At 39.8% G+C, this 16,708-nt stretch overlaps 1 long non-coding RNA gene across 12 annotated transcripts in view; it reads right to left on the bottom strand.

The window, feature by feature from the left end:
* LOC129653031 (uncharacterized) overlaps positions 1–16,708 on the bottom strand; it is a 438,049-nt gene that overhangs the window by 41,057 nt on the left and 380,284 nt on the right. For 5 of the 12 annotated variants that reach the window (XR_008714921.1, XR_008714931.1, XR_008714903.1 and 2 more), the window contains 2 exons: positions 11,553–11,707; positions 6,917–7,339 (listed from right to left, as the gene is read on the bottom strand). This is a non-coding gene — a long non-coding RNA (uncharacterized LOC129653031). Of the gene's footprint in view, positions 1–6,916; positions 7,340–11,552; positions 11,708–14,829; positions 15,072–16,708 lie in introns of those variants that run through there. The other 7 variants (XR_008714906.1, XR_008714905.1, XR_008714912.1 and 4 more) reach the window with 3 other exon arrangements.

The raw sequence follows: 16,708 nt of genomic DNA, 5'->3' as shown, positions 1-16,708 counted from the left end.
GCTGTAAAACACTTTCCAAAGTCAAATTTGGACCAAAGAAAGGTCATGGTCACTGTTGGCGGTCTGCTGCCAGTATGATCCACTACAGCTTTCTGAATCCCAGTGAAAACCATTACATCTGAGAAGTATGCTCTGTAAATCAATAAGATCCACCAAAAACTTCAATGCCTGCAGCTAACACTGGTCTACAGAAAGAGCCCAATTCTTCTCCACAACACCTGACAGCACATTGCACAATCAATGCTTCAAAAAAGTTGAATGAATTGGGTTATGAAATTTTGCCTCATCTGCCATATTCAACTGACCTCTCACCAACTGACTACCACTTCTTGAAGCATCACAACAACATTTTGCAGGGAAAAACACTTCCACAACCAACAGGAGGAAGAAAATGCTTTCATCAAAAAGTCTACAAAAAATAAATGCTAGAGAGGGTGTGGAGAAAAGGGAGCCTTCTTACATTGCTGGTGGGAATGCAAACTGGTACAGCCACTGTGGAGAACAGTGTGGAAATTCCTTAAAAAAGTGGGAATACAAATGCTATGCAACCCAGCACACACCCTGAGGAAACCATAATTGAAAGAGATACATGTATCCCCAATTTTTTTAATTTAATTTTTTACTGAAGTATAATTGCTTTACAGAATTTTGCTGTTTTCTGTCAAACCTCAACATGAATCAGCCATAGGTATACATATATCCCCTCCCTTTTGAACCTCCCTCCCTCTCCCTCCCAATCCCACCCCTCTAGGTTGATATAGAGCCCCTGTTTGAGTTTCCTGAGCCATACAGCAAATTTCCGTTGGCCATCTATTTTACATATGCTAATGTCAGTTTCCATGTTACTCTTTCCATACATCTCACCCTCTCCTCCCCTCTCCCTATGTCCATAAGTCTATTCTCTATGTCTGTTTCTCCATTGCTGCCCTGTGAATAAATCTTTCGGTACCATTTTTCTAGATTCTGTATATGTGTGTTAGAATATGATATTTGTCTTTCTCTTTCTGACTCACTTCACTCTGTATAATAGGTTCTAGGTTCATCCACTTCATTAGAACGGACTCAAATGCATTCCGTTTAAAACCTGAGTAATAGTCCATTGTGCATATGTACCACAACTTCTTTATCCATTTACCTGTCGATGAACATCTAGGTTGCTTCCCTGTTCTAGCTATTGTAAATAGTGCTGCAGTGAACAATGGGGCACATGTGTCTTTTTCAACCCTAGTTTCCTCAGGGTATATGCCTAGGAGTGGGATTGCTGGGTCATACGGTGGTTTTATTTCTAGTTTTTTAAGGAAATCTCCATACCGTCTTCCATAGTGGCTGTATCAATTTACATTCCCACCGAAAGTGCAAGAGCATTCCCTTGTCTCCACACCCTCTCCAGCATTTATTGTTTGTAGACATTTTGATGATGGTCATTCTGACTGGGGTGAGGTGATATCTCATTGTAGTTTGATTTGCATGTCTCTAGTAATGAGCGATGTTGAGCATCTTTTCATGTGTTTGTTAGCAATCAGTATGCCTTCTTTGGAGAAATGTCCATTTAGATCTTTTCCCCACTCTTTGATTGGGTTGTTTGTTTTTCTGGTATTGAGCTGTATGAGCTGCTTGTATATTTTGGAAATTAATCCTTTCTCAGTTGTTTCATTTGCTATTATTTCTCCCATTGTGAGGGCTGTCTTTTCACCTTGCTTATAGTTTCCTCTGTTGTGCAAAAGCTTTTAAGATTAACCAGGTCCCACTTGTTTACTTTGGTTTTATTTCCATTACTCTAGGAGATGGGTCATACAGGATCTTGCTTTGATTAATGTCATCGAGGGTTTTTCCTATGCTTTCCTGCAAGAATTCTATAGTTTCTGGTCTTACATTTAGGTCTTTAATTCATTGTGAGTTTCTTTGTGTATGGTGTTAGGAAGTGTTCTAATTTCATTCTTTTACATGTGGCTGTCCAGTTTTCTCAACATATATTGAAGAGGCTGTCTTTGTCCCATTGTATATTCTTGCCCCCTTTGTCAAAAATAAGGTACCCATAGGTGTATGGGTTTATTTCTGGGCTTTCTATCTTGTTGCATTGATATATATTTCTGTTTTTGTGCCAGTACCATACTGTCTTGATGACTGTAGCTTCGTAGTATAACCTGAAGTCAGGAAGGTTGACTCCTCTAGCTCCATTCTTCTATCTCTAAACTGCTTTGGCTATTTGGGGTCTTCTGTGTTTCCATATGAACTGTGAAATTTTTTGTTCTAGTTCTGTGAAAAATGCCATGGGTAATATGATAGGGATCACATTGAATCTGTAGATTGCATTTGGTAGTATAGTCATTTTCACAATATTGATTCTTCCTAACCAGGAACATGGACTACCTCTCCATCTGTTTATGTCATCTTTGATTTCTTCATTGGTGTCTTATACTTTTCTGTGTATAGTTCTTTTGTCTCCTTAGGTAAGTTTAGTCCTAGATATTTATTTCTTTTTGTTGCAATGATGAATGGGATTGATTCCTTAATTGCTCTTTCTGATTTTTCATTGTTAGTATATAGAAATACAAGTGATTTCTGCATATTGATTTTGTATCCTGCAACTTTGCTAAATTCACCAATTAGCTCCAGTAACTTTCTGATATTCTCTTTAGGATTTTCTATGTACAGTGTCATGGTATCTGCAAACAATGAGAGCTTTACTTCTTTTCCCACCTGGATTCCTTTTATTTCTTTTTCTTCTCTGATTGCTGTAGTGGACTTCCAGAACTATGTTGAATAATAGTGGTGAAAGTGGATGCCTTTGTCTTGCTTCTAATCTTAGGGAGAATGCTTTCAGTTTTTCACCATTGAGAATAATGTTTGCTGTAGGCTTATCATATATGGCCTTTACTATGTTGAGGTAGATTCCTTCTATGCCCAGTTTTTGAAGAGTTTTAATCATAAATGGGTGCTGAATTTTGTCAAAGGTTTTTTCTGCATCTATTGAGATGATTATATGGTTTTTATCTTTCAATCTGTTGTTATGGTGTATCACATTGATTGATAAGCATATATTGAAGAATCCTTGCATTCCTGCAATAAACCTAACTTGATCATGAGTGGTTTTTCTTTTTTCTTTTTTTTTGATATGTTGCTGAATTCTCTTTGCTAAAACTTTGCTGAGGATTTTTGCATCTATGTTCATCAGTGATGTTGGCCTATAGTTTTCTTTTTGTGTGTTGTCTTCATCTGGTTTTGGTATCAGGGTGATGGTGGCCTCGTAGAATGTGTTTGGAAGTGTTCCATCCTCTGCAAATTTCTGAAAGAGTTTTAGAAGAATAGACAATAGTTCTTCTCTAAATGTTTGATAGAATTCTCCTGTGAAGCCATCTGGTCCTGGGCTTTTGATTTATGGGAGATTTTTGATCACAGCTTCAATTTCAGTGCTTGTAATTGGATTGTTCATAATTTCTATTTCTTCCTGGTTCAGTCTTGGAATACTGAACTTTCTAAGAACCTGTCCATTTCTTCCAGGTTGTAAATTTTATTGCCATATAGATGCTCATAATAGTCTCTTACAATCCTTTGTTTTTCTACATCATCTGTTGTAGCCTCTCCTTTTTCATTTCTAATTTTGTTGATTTGATTCTTCTCTCTTTTTTTCTTGATGTGTCTGGATAAAGGCTTGTCAATCTTGTTTACCTTCTCAAAGAACCAGCTTTTAGTTTTATTAATCTTTACTGTTGGTTCTTTCATTTCTTTTTCATTTATTTCTGCTTGGATCTTTATGATTTCTTTCCTTAAACTAATTTTGTGTTTTCTTTTTGTTCTTCTTTTTCCAGTTGTTTTAGGTGTAACGTAAGATTGTCTATTTGATGTTTTTCTTGTTTCTTGAGGTAAGATTGTATTGCTATAAACTTCCCTCTTAGAACTGCTTTTGCTGCATCCCATAGGTTTTGAGTTGTTATGTTTTCATTGTCATTTGTTTCTAGAATTTTTAAAATTTCCCTTTTGATTTCTTCAGTAACCAGTTGGTTATTTAGAAATGTGTTGTTTAATCTCCACGTGTTTGTGTTTCCTACAATTTTTTTCTTGTAATCGATGTCTAGTCTCATAGCGTTGTGATCAGAGAAGATGCTCGACACGATTTCAATTTTCTTAAATGTACTGAGGTTTGATTTGTGACCCAAGATGTGGTCTATCCTGGAGGATGTTCCATGTGCACTTGAGAAGAAGGTGTATTCTTCCGCATTTGGATGGAATGTCCTGAAGATATCAATGAGATCCATCTCGTCTAATGTATCATTTAAGACTTGTGTTTCCTTATTAATTTTCTGTTTTGATGATCTGTCCATTGGTGTGAGTGGGGTGTTAAAGTCTCTTACTATTATTGTATTATTGTCAATTTCTCCTTTTATGTGTGATAGTATTTGTCTTATGTATTGAGGTGCTCCTATGTTGGGTGCATAGATGTTTACAATTGTTATGTCTTCCTCTTGGATTGACCCCTTGATCATTATGTAGTGTCCTTCCTTATCTCTTGTAATCTTTATTTTAAGGTATATTTTGTCTGGTATGAGCATTGCTACTCCAGCTTTCTTTTGCTTCTCATTTGCATGGAATATATTGTTCCATCCTGTCACTTTTAATCTATATGTGTCTTGAGATCTGAAGTAAGTTTCTTGTAGACAGCATATATATGGATTTTGTTTTTGTACCCATTCAGCCAGTCTGTGTCTTTTGGTTGGAGCATTTAAATCCATTTACATTGAAAGTAATTATTGACACATGTTGCCAACACCCACTGGATCATCGAAAAAGCAAGAGAGTTCCAGAAAAACATCTATTTCTGCTTTATTGACTATGCCAAAGCCTTTGACTGTGTGGATCACAATAAACTGTGGAAAATTCTTCAAGAGATGGGCATACCAGACCACCTGACCTGCCTCTTGAGAAATCTGTATGCAGGTCAGGAAGCAACAGTTAGAACTGGACATGGAACAACAGACTGGTTCCAAATAGGAAAAGGAGTATGTCAAGGCTGTATATTGTCACCCTGTTTATTTAACTTATATGCAAAGTACATCATGAGAAATGCTGGGCTGGAAGAAACACAAGCTGGAATCCAGATTGCCGGGAGAAATCTCAATAACCTCAGATATGCAGATGACACCACCCTTCTGGCAGAAAGTGAAGAGGAACTAAAAAGCCTCTGGATAAAGGTGAAAAAGGAGAGTGAAAAAGTTGGCTTAAAACTCAACATTCAGAAAACGAAGATCATGGCATCTGGTCCCATCAATTCATGGGAAATAGATGGGGAAACAGTGGAAACAGTGGCACACTTTATTTATTTATTTTTTTTGGGGGGGGGGGCTCCAAAATCACTGCAGATGGTGACTGCAGCCATGAAATTAAGACGCTTACTCCTTGGAAGAAAAGTTATGACCAACCTAGGTAGCATATTGAAAAGCAGAGACATTATTTTGCCAACAAAGGTCCATCTAGTCAAGGCTATGGTTTTTCCAGTGGTCATTTATGGATGTGAGAGTTGGACTGTGAAGAAGGCTGAGTGCTGAAGAATTGATGCTTTTGAACTGTGGTGTTTGAGAAGACTCTTGAGAGTCCCTTGGACTGCAAGGAGATCCAAACAGTCCATTCTGAAGGAGATCAGCCCTGGGATTTCTTTGGAAGGAATGATGCTAAAGCTGAAACTCCAGTACTTTGGCCACCTCATGCGAAGAGTTGACTCATTGGAAAAGACTCTGATGCTGGGAGGTATTGGGGGCAGGAGGAGAAGGGGATGACAGAGGATGAGATGGCTGGATGGCATCACCGACTCGATGGACATGATTCTGAGTAAACTCCGGGAGTGGTGATGGACAGGGAGGCCTGGCGTGCTGTGATTCATGGGGTTTAAAGAGTCGGACACGACTGAGTGACTAAAGTGAACTGAACTGAACTGATGTTCCTATTGCCATTTTCTTAATTGTTTGGGTTTGATTTTTTAGATCTTTCTTCTTCTCTTGTATTTCTTGATTATATGAATCCATTTAACATTTGTTGTAAAGCTGGTGTGGCGGTACTGAATTCTCTCAACTTTTGCTTGTCTGAAAAGCTTTTTATTTCCCCATCAATTTTGAATGAGATTCTTGCCAGGTACAGTAATCTTAGTCGTAGATTTTTCCCTTTCAGTACTTTAAATATATCCTGCCATTCCCTTCTGGCCTGCAGTTTCTGCTTAATGATCGGCTGTTAAGCATATGTGGTTTCCCTTGTATGTTTTGTTGCTTCTCCCTTGCTGCTTTTAATATTCTTTCTTTGTGTTTAGTCTTTGTTAGTTTGATTAGTATGTGTCTTGGTGTGTTCCTCCTTGGGTTTATCCTGTATAGGTCTCTTTGTGCCTCTTGGAGTTGATTGCCTATTTCCCTTTCCATGTTGGGGAAAATTTCAACTATAATCTCTTCAAAAATTTTCTCATACCCTTTCTTTTTCTCTTCTTCTTCTGCGACCCCTATATTTCAAATGTTGGTTCATTTGATATCAATTGATTCCAGAGGTCTCTGAGACTATCTTCAGTACTTTTCTTTCTTTTTACTTTATTCTGCTCTTTAGAAGTTATTTCCACCCTTTTATCTTCCAGCTCACTGATTTGTTCTTCTGCTTCAGATAGTCTGCCATTGATTCCTTCAAGAATATTGTTAATTTCAGTAATTGTGCTGTTTGTCTCTGCATGTTTATTCTTTAATTCTTCTGGGTCTTTGTTAGTTGATTCTTGAATTTTCTCCATTTTGCTTTAAAGGTTTTTGATAATCTTTACTATCATTATTCTGAATTCTTTTTCAGGTAATTTTTCTATTTCCTCTTCATTTATTTGGACTTCTGTGTTTCTAGTTTGTTCCTTCATTTGTGTAGTATTTCTCAGCCTTTTTTTTTTTTTTTTTAGTTATTGTGCTTGAGGTCTCCTTTTTCCAGGTTTTAGTCTTGAATCCTTTCTTCCTTTTGGCTTCTGCCCTCTAAGGTTGATCTAGTGGTTTGTGTAACCTTCTTATAGGGTGAGTTTGTGCTGAGTTTTTGCTTGTTTGCTTGTTTTTCCTCTGTTAGGCAAGCCTAAGTGAGGTGGTAATCCTGTCTGCTGATGATTTGGTTTGTAATTTTCTTTTGTTTGTTGTTTAGATGAGGCATCCTGCACAGGGTGCTATTGGTGGTTGAGTGATGCCAGGTCTTATATTCCAGTGGTTTCCTTTGTGTGAGCTCTCACTATTTGATACTCCCTAGGGTTAGTTCTCTGGTAGTCAAGGGTCTTGGAGTCAGTGCTCCCACTCCAAAGGCTCAGAGTGTTATCTCTGGTCAGGAACAAAGATTCCACAAGTGGCTTGTTATGGCATAAAGTGAGATTAAAACAAATATGCAAAAATGAGAAGCCAAAGATGAACACCAGGCAAACTGCAGTTACAAAATCAGGCAAATAATAATTAAAATAATGGAATATACACATATACACATACATCCAAAGCAAAATCAAAACAGTTCAGCAAAAAGAAAGTACAATAGATTGACCCAGCGAACAAAGGAAACCAAAAATTATATCTACCAGTTAAGAACAAAACTAACTAAAGTACAAACTGCAAAACAAAATTAAAGCAAGGTGCCAAGTGGGGAATAAAGCAATGAAAACAAAACTAACAAATATGTTGAGAGGAAAAGAAAGAAAGAATAGATATGCAAAGTTAAATAGATGTAGAGGATGAAGATTTATGTAAAGATTAACTGCAAGGGCAAAAGAGCAGTAGGAAAGGCAAATGAAGGAATAAATGTAGAAAAAATATAATAGGTTTAAAAATTTAAAAGTTAAAATTATAAAAAAGAGAAAAGAAAGAAAAAATAAAGAAGAGGAAAGAAAAAAGGACAAATAAAGGAAAACTCCACAGAACTGCAAAAGCCCAAAGCAGATGCAGAGGTTCATAACAACAAGAAAAAGTGTGACTGAATATACATATACACCCATAAGCAAAATCAAAACAGTACAACAAAAATAAAGTACAATAGATTGACCTGGTGAACAAAGGAAACCAAAAATTATATCTACCAGAACAAAACTAACTAAAGCACAATTGGAAAACAAAACTAAAGCAAGGTGCCAATTGGGGAATAAAGCAATGAGAATAAAACTAACAAATATATTGAGACTAAAGGAAAGAAAGAAAAAAAGAAATAATAGATATCCAAAGTTAAATAGTGATTGATAAAGAAGATTTATATATATTAAAGATTAATAGGAAGGGGAAAAGAACAGTAGAAAAAGCCAGCAAAGGAATAAATGTAGAAAAAATAATAATAGGTTTAAAAAATTAAAATTAAAAAAAGAGAAAAAAATAAACCCTCCCCAGAACTGCAAAAGCCCAACATAAAGGCAGAGGTTTATACCAACAATGAAAAATGTGACTGAGAAAAAAATGAAAAATAAAATTAAAAAAAAACCCTCAAAAGTTTAATTAGATTTCATACTGCTGCTGCTAAGTCGCTTCAGTTGTGTCCGACTCTGTGCGACCACAGAGATGGCAGCCCATCAGGCTCCCCCATCCCTGGGATTCTCCAGGCAAGAACACTGGAGTGGGTTCCCATTTCCTTCTCCAATGCATGAAACTGAAAAGTGAAAGTGAAGTCGCTCAGTCATGTTCGACTCTTAGCGACCCCATGGACTGCCACCTACCAGGCTCCTCCATCCATGGGATTTTCCAGGCAAGAGTACTGGAGTGGGTTGCTATTGCCTTCTCCTAATTAGATTTCATAGTGCCAATAAAACCAACAACTACAACAGAGGCGGGGGAAGTAAAGAAAATAAAAAAAAAATCCAAAAGAATCTACAAAACAAGTCAAAACATAACAATAATAAATGTTTTTCTTGCGTCACTGCTGTCAGAGTCCTTTTCCTTGCTGGGAGTCACAGTCCACTTCACCTCCTTAGGATGCCTTCTAACACTGTGCTGATCTCTGGACCTGCTGTGGGGGCAGCTCAGATTCTAATCTGGTCCTACTCCTGTGTGTTCTTGCCTATGTCCACAGCTATCAGAACTAGTCCATTTTCTTTTGAAGGAGCGCTCATTGATCTTTTAGATATTCCACAGGCACAGTCTGCCCAGTTGATCGTGTTAATTGCATTTAATATACAGCTTGTATACTAAGTGGGAGGGTTTTGGGTCTTCTTCCACAGTCACACTTCCCTTGGATTTCAAGTGTGGTTTTATTTCCACCTCTGCATGTGGGTCATCCACTGGGATTTGCTCCTGAGGTTGCCCTAGAGGACTTGGGTTTACTCCTGTGAGGGCCAGATGTGGAGGTGGTGCAGGTGCTTGGGTTGCAGGGGTTCTGGCAGCACCAGATATTCAGGGGTGTTGGCGGCTAGGGCAGCAGGAAATACAGTGCTCTAGAAGGGTATGGCAACCAGGATTGGCCAATATGCTCCAGTATTCTTGCCTGGAGAACCCTTCTCCCTGACAGAGAAGACTGGCAGGTGACAGTCTACAGGGTCACAAGGAGTCGGACACAACTGAAGTGATCCTGTGTGCATAGGTGCAAGACATTTTTTTGCCTGTGGCAGCTCTGCCCCAGTGAGAGTTGAGCATGAAGGTGATGCAACTGTTTGGCTTGCAGGGACTCTGGCAGCACCAAGTGTGCAGGGACACAGACTGCCTCCGCTGCAGGAGTTATGGCCCTATCAGAGTCTTTTTTTGAGCCTCTTGTAGCTGGTGATCAGAAGGCCTCTTTAGCCAGTCTTTCTCTGTAGTTCTGCCTATTCAGGTACTTAGAGGGCTTTCTTGCCTGGGGTCCTTCTCTGCTGTTTGGTGCATCAGTCACTTAAAGGAGCACCCTGGGTGGGGTCCTACTCTGTAGTTCAGTGTGTCAGGCATTTGATGGGCCAGCCACTCTATTGTTCATGCCAATGCTGGCATGTGGGGGGAGAGAGGCTATGATGTTGGCTCCACCTCCTACACGTGACTCAGCAGTATCGCCTTGCTTTCATGGCTACCTGGCTTTCCTTCACAGGCATTTCCCACCACAATCTTTTCCCTCACATCCCGACGATCTGTCTCTCTGAAGTCAGTAGCAGCCCTCACCCAGGGATTGCTCCACAATCCCTAAACTCCAGTTTCCAGCCACTGCACCCTCTGGGGAATGTATGGCTGTGGCAAGGACCATCTGATTCTCATTCCATTTAGGCTACCACAGATCAGCTCTTTCACACTCAGCCTTAAATGTTTCTCCTCTGACTCAGACAATTGCCCTGATACGGGAATCGGACCCCTGCTTCAGTTTCCCCACCCACTGAGGGCAGGTCCAGTCCTACTAATACTCCTGTTTTCCCCCCTAGTTCCTTTGTCCTACCGAGTTTTGCATGGGTCTATATATTCTTTTCCACTGACCAGGTACTCCTGTCTGCTCTCAGCTGGTGTTCTGCATGCACTTCTGTGTCTGAAGTGTATTGCTGATATATCCATAGAGAGAGATGTACTCCATGTCCACCTACTCCTCTGCCATCTTTGTACCCCAATGTTCATTGCAGCACTATTTACCATAAGTAGGACATGGAAGCAACCTAGATGTCCATTGGCAGATGATTGGATAAGGAAGTTGTGGTATATATACACAATGGAATGTTACTCAGTTATAAAAAGGAATGCATTTGAGTCAGTTCTAATGAGGTGGATGAACCTTGAGCCTATTACACAGAGTAAAGTAAATCAGAAAGAGAAAAAACAAATACAGTGTATAAACTCATATATGTGGAATTTAGAAAGACAGTACCGATGATCCTACATGCAGGTAGGATGACACAGATGTAAAGAACAGACTTTTGGACTCAGTGGGAGAAGGCGAGGGTGGGATGATTTGAGAGAATAGCATTGATACATGTACATTACCATATGTAAAATAGATGACCAGTGCAAGTTGAATGCATGAAGCTAGGCACCAAAATCCCATTTTCTGGGACAACCCAGAGGGATAGGCTAGGGAGGGGTTCAGGATTGAGGGGACACGTGTATACCTGTGGCCAATTCATGTTGATGTATGGCAAAAAAATCACAATATTGTAAAGTAATTGTCCTTCAATTAAAACAAATAAATTTAAAAAAAGAAAATGCTTTCTAAGACATAACACACAGATTTTAATGCTACAGGAATAAACAAACTTATTTCTCATTTTCAAAAAATATGTTGATTGTAATGGTTCCTATCTTGATTGATAAAGATATATTTGAGCCTAGTTATAATGATTTAAAATTCATAGCCTGAAACCGCAATTACTTTTTCACCAACCTAAACACATCTCTGCCTCCCTTCTCTAAATATGCTGATCCTCCATGGCTCAGCTGAATTCCTATTCCTTCCTAGTCTTCCTCTTCTGGTCACATAATTATAGTTAACTTTGAACTCCCTTGTTTTGGGACTCCCATTTTGGAGGTTTGCATTGTCATTTAGATATCTTATGGCTTTTTAGTTGCTTTGCATGTGCTTACTTTGTCTTTCAGACTGCACAGAAAGGGACTAATTACAGAACTCTTTTATGTGCACGATAGGGGGCTTACCTGGTGGCTCAGATGGTAAAGAATCTACTGCAATGCTGGAGACCCAGGTTCCATCCCTGGGTTGGGAAGATCCCCTGGAGAAGGAAATGGCAACCCACTCCAGTATTCTTGCCTGGAGACTTCCATGGACAGAGGAACCTGGTGGGGTACAGTCCCTGTGGACAGAAATAATCAGAGTGGCTGAGTGACTAACACTTATTTACACTTACAGAAAGTACATAGTGCTCAGCCCATCTTTGGGCCCTTGAGATAGAGGCTTGCTTGATTGACTCGGTGACAGCCTGCAGCATCAGACAACTAGAACAGATGAAGTACTGAAGACTCAAGACTGAGGGAAAATGCAGAGATAACGAGGATGATGATGAGAGTGTAAATTCCTAGGCAGGTGGATAAGAAATCTGTGGTCCCTGAGGAGGAGAAAGGGATCTGGGGCTCTCAAGGAGGAGATAGGGGTCTGGAATTCTCAAGGAGGAAAGGACAAATGTTTTTTTCCTACATTCCTTAGTAAGGATTATATAACAATAATGTATCCTGTTTGAGGGCAAGTTTCTCCTTCCTGAAAACCTTCTGACTAATCCTGCTATCTTAAAATGTATATTATGGGAGTGGGTCTAGTAAGATCTTTACAACCTTGAGATATTTTGATTTACTGTAATAACCAATTAAAAAGTATATAATTCTCTTGTTAAGACTAGGGATTGGGGCACTCTCCATCCCCCTTCTGATGTCTATGTTGGAAGCTTTCTCTGTCCATTTTTATACTTTAGTAAAACTCTGCTACACAAAAGCTCTTGAGTGATCAAGCCTGGTCTCTGGTCCTGAAGCTAAATCTTCATTGGAGATCACAAATCCAACACCCTTCACCATAAGCTATCAATGATAATGGTAACTGGGACTCCAGAGAGTGTCCTGGTAACTACAAGTGCATATCACAACTTGCTTATGGGTTTCTTGTTGAAGTTTCTATTTCTTGAGATTGCTAAGGAAAAAAAAAGTCCATGCTCAGAGGAATGAGCATAAATGAGCTATGAAGTTCTCAGCCTGTCAGTCTGGATATCAAAACATGCTGTCATGTTTGGCCCTTGGCTGGTTCATTCCATCCTCGCCTATAGCTCAGTTGGTAAAGAATCTGCCTGCAATGCAGTTTCAATTCCTGGATCAGGAAGTTCTCCTGGAGAAGGGATAGGCTACCCCCTCCAGTATTCTTGGGCTTCCCTGGTGGCTCAGCAGGTAAAGAATCTGCCTGCAATATGGGAGACCTGGGCTTGATCCCTGGGTTGGGAAGATCCCCTGGAGAAGGGAAAGGCTACCCACTCTAATATTCTGGGCTGGAGAATTGCATGGAGTATGGCTGAGTGACTTTCACTGGGATCTTTAATACTTCACATGAAAGCACAAGGTCAGTCTGTTTCATTCACATGGATCTTGGTAAACCTTGCAAAAGAGTGAAGCATGTTTTCTATTCTTTCCCAGTATACAATACACTTGTGAATTTACTGGAATGCTCTGGGCCCACTCAAGACAGGAAATGAGTTTAGTGTTGGTACATCATAGTGTTATTTCTGAAAATGAGATGTTCTGTGGCTCTAAGTACCAGAAACATGCAGACAGCCACACAAAAAGGAGCTCACATCTGGAGAAGTAAGAGCTGCTGCCAGCATTTCCTTCTGATGTGATAAACCTGAGGATGTGGGCATGTAGCAAAATATTTTCCGTTTAGCAAAAAATTAAACCATAAACAAGAGAAGGAAGGAAAAAATTCTATAAATCTATCATTTCCTGATCACCCATAGGGAGTCCAAAGTAAAAATACTGCAAGCTGCACTCTCTAGAGCTTGACTTCAAGGCTGGAGTCTTCTTGAGACTTTGTGGCTTAGTGTGGGGGTTCTATCACAGGCCCTGCAAGCAGTGTCATTCAGCTGGACCAGAGAAAATAATAGGAGTCCTAGGCAAAAAAATTCCAAGAAAAAAAAAATCTCTTTCCTTCTGATGACAATATTAATAATGACAATGATAAAAACAATAGAAACTAATTGAGCAACAGCTATGTGCTAGTAATCTGGCCTTGGTGCTTTATACATTCTAGTTCACATTATCTTCATGAAAGGTCCCTAAGGTAATCACTAGCATTATCTCCATTCTACAGATAAGTAAACAGAGACATAGGCTTCCCTGGTAGCTCAGAGGTCAAGAATCTGCCAATGCAGGAGCCATGGGTTTGATCCCTGGGTTGAGAAGATCCTCTGGAGGAGGAAATGGCAACCCACTTCAGTATTCCTGCCTGGAGAATCCCATGGACAGAGAAGCTTGGTGGGCTAGAGTCCATGGGATCACAAAGAGTTGGACATGACTCAAGCAACTGAGCATGCAGACACTCAAACAGAGGTACAGAGAGGACAAAAGACTTGTCTAAGGTTAGAGCATAAAAAGTCAAGGAGGTAAACTCCAGTTTCTAGTCTCTATTCAAATAAGCATAATATAAAGATAGTCCTACTAAGAAGATATAAACATTTATGTTTTTAGTCATGTCTAATTCTGTGGTTGTGTGATTACACACACAATATCACTAAGAAGGTATAAAGAAACATAGCTCTAAGTCCTAATCTAGTTCCCAACTTGAGCATATTTGGATTGAGGCAAAGGTAGCAATAGAAGGTCCCCTGGAGAAGGGTTAGGCTACCCACTCCAGTATTCTTGGGCTTTCCTGGTAGTGCAGATGGTAAAGAATCTGCTTGAAGGTGTGAGACCTGGGTTTGATCCCTGGGTTGGGAAGGTTCCCCTGGAGAAGGGCACGGCAAACCACTCCAGCATTCTTGTCTGGAGAATCCCATGGACAGAGGAGCCTGAACTACAGTTCATAGGTTCACAAAGAGTCAGACATGACTGAGCGACTGACTGAGTACACATGCAAAGATAGCTAATCATAACTCTAAACAATCTCTTTAACTTGTAAACTATTATTATTTGATTAGGTTTAAAGCACTTAACCTGAATGAGAGACTTGCTGTACCAGAGGTGATAGTATAAACAGACACAAATATAGTAACTAGATGGTTCTGGAAGATGTGTCTTTTGGGTTTCTGAGATCATCTATGATATATCCTTGTACACAAGATATTGCCCATGTTAGAAGTATAGACCTCACAATAAAAGACTACATATTTTTCATAAAATCCTGCTTGCTATGTCCTCTATATAGTGTAAAATGCAGCAAAATTCTACATATAAACAATAGTGTATCTGAGAATATGAGAAAGGTTAAATTGGATGGACACACTTCTGCTTAAAAAGTCTTATCTTCTCAGCTCCTATGCTCCCTTGAAACTGCTCAGAGTCCAGTCACAGGTTGTTCAGTCACTCAGTCGTGTCTGGCTCTTTGTGACCCCATGAGCTGAAGCACACTTCCTTTTTCTTCATTATCTCCCAGAGTTTTCTCAAACTCGTCTCCATTGAGTTGGTGATGTTATCCAACCATCTCATTCTGTGTTGCCCCCTTCTCTTCCTGTCTTCAGTCTTTCCCTGCAAAATGGAGTAGAAAGACATGCAGTCATCTTCTCCTCTGAGAACACCAAAATCACAACTGTTGAACAACCATCAACAGGAGGATGTTGGAACCCACCAAAAAACAAACAAACAAACAAACAAAAAACCCATGTCTAAGAGCAAAGGAGAAGCCACAACAAGATGGTAGGAGGGGTGCAATCACGAAAAAATAAAATCCTGTAATCACTGAGTGGGCGACCCACAAACTGGAGAACAATAATACCAAGAAATTCTTTCACTGCTGCAAAGTTTCTAGGCCCCACATAGACTTCCCAACCTGGGGATTTAGCAAAGGGACTGGGAATCCCCAGGGAATCTGACTTTGAAGGACAGCAGGATTTAATTACAGATTGTCCATAGACTGGAGGAAACAGAGACTCTATAGGGCACAAACAAAACCCAGGGGAAAGGAGCAGTAACCTCACAAGAGACTGAGCCAGATCTGCCTGTGGGTATTTGAGGGTCTTCTGCAGAGGTGTGGGTTGGCAGTCGTCTGCCATGGGGAAAGGGACACTGGAAGCAGCAGTCTTGGGAAGCATGTATTGGCATAAGTCCTTTCGGAGGTGACCAGTAGCCCTACCATAGAGCCCATAGATTCCAGGACTGAGTCAATCAGTTATTAGTTCAATCACTCATTCATATCCAACTCTTTATAACCCCATGGATTGCAGCATGCCAGGCCTCCCTGTCCGACAACAACTCCCAGAGTTTACTTAAACTCATGTCCATTGAGCTGGCGATGCCATCCAATCATCTCACCCTCTGTCGTCCCCTTCTTCTCTCACCTTCAATCTTTCCCAGCATCAGGGTCTTTTCAAATGAGTCAGTTCTTTGCATCAGGTGGCAAAAGTATTGGAGTTTCAGCTTCAGCATCAATCCTTCCAATGAATATTCAGAACCGATTTCCTTTAGGATGGACTGGTTGGATCTCCTTGCAGTCCAAGGGAATTTCAAGAGTCTTCTCCAACACCATAGTTCAAAAGCATCAATTCTTTGGTGCTCAGCTTTCTTTATAGTCCAATTCTCACATCCATACATGACTACTGGAAAAACCATAGCCTTGACTATACACACCTTTGTTGCCAAAGTAATGTCTGGGCTTTTTAATATGCTGTCTAAATTGATTATAACTTTTCTTCCAAGGAGCAAACATCTTTTAATTTCATGGCTGCAGTCACCATCTGCAGTGATTTTAGAGCCCCCCAAAATAAAGTCTCTCACTGTTTCCACTATTTCCCCATTTATTTGCCATGAAGTGATGGGACCGGTTGCCATGATCTTTGTTTTCTGAATGTTGAGTTTTAAGCCAACTTTTTCACTCTTCTCTTTCATTTTCATCAAGAGGCTCTTTAGTTCTTTACTTTCTGCCATAGTGTGGTGTCATCTGCATATCTGAGGTTATTGATATTTCTCCTGGCAGTCTTGATTCCAGGTTGTGCTTCATCCAGCCTGGCATTTCACATGATATTCTCTGCATAAAATTTAAATAAGCAGGGTGACAATATACAGCCTTGATGTACTCCTTTCCCAATTTGAAACCAGTCTATTGTTCCATGTCCAGTTCTAACTTTTACTTTTTGACTTACAAAAAGATTTCTCAGGAAGCAGGTCTG

This window comes from Bubalus kerabau, chromosome 5 (genome assembly GCF_029407905.1).
Source record: "Bubalus kerabau isolate K-KA32 ecotype Philippines breed swamp buffalo chromosome 5, PCC_UOA_SB_1v2, whole genome shotgun sequence".
Classification (NCBI taxonomy): Eukaryota; Metazoa; Chordata; class Mammalia; order Artiodactyla; family Bovidae; genus Bubalus; species Bubalus kerabau.
Note: the sequence above shows the minus strand (reverse complement) of the source record. Positions and strands in the feature narration are given on the sequence as shown.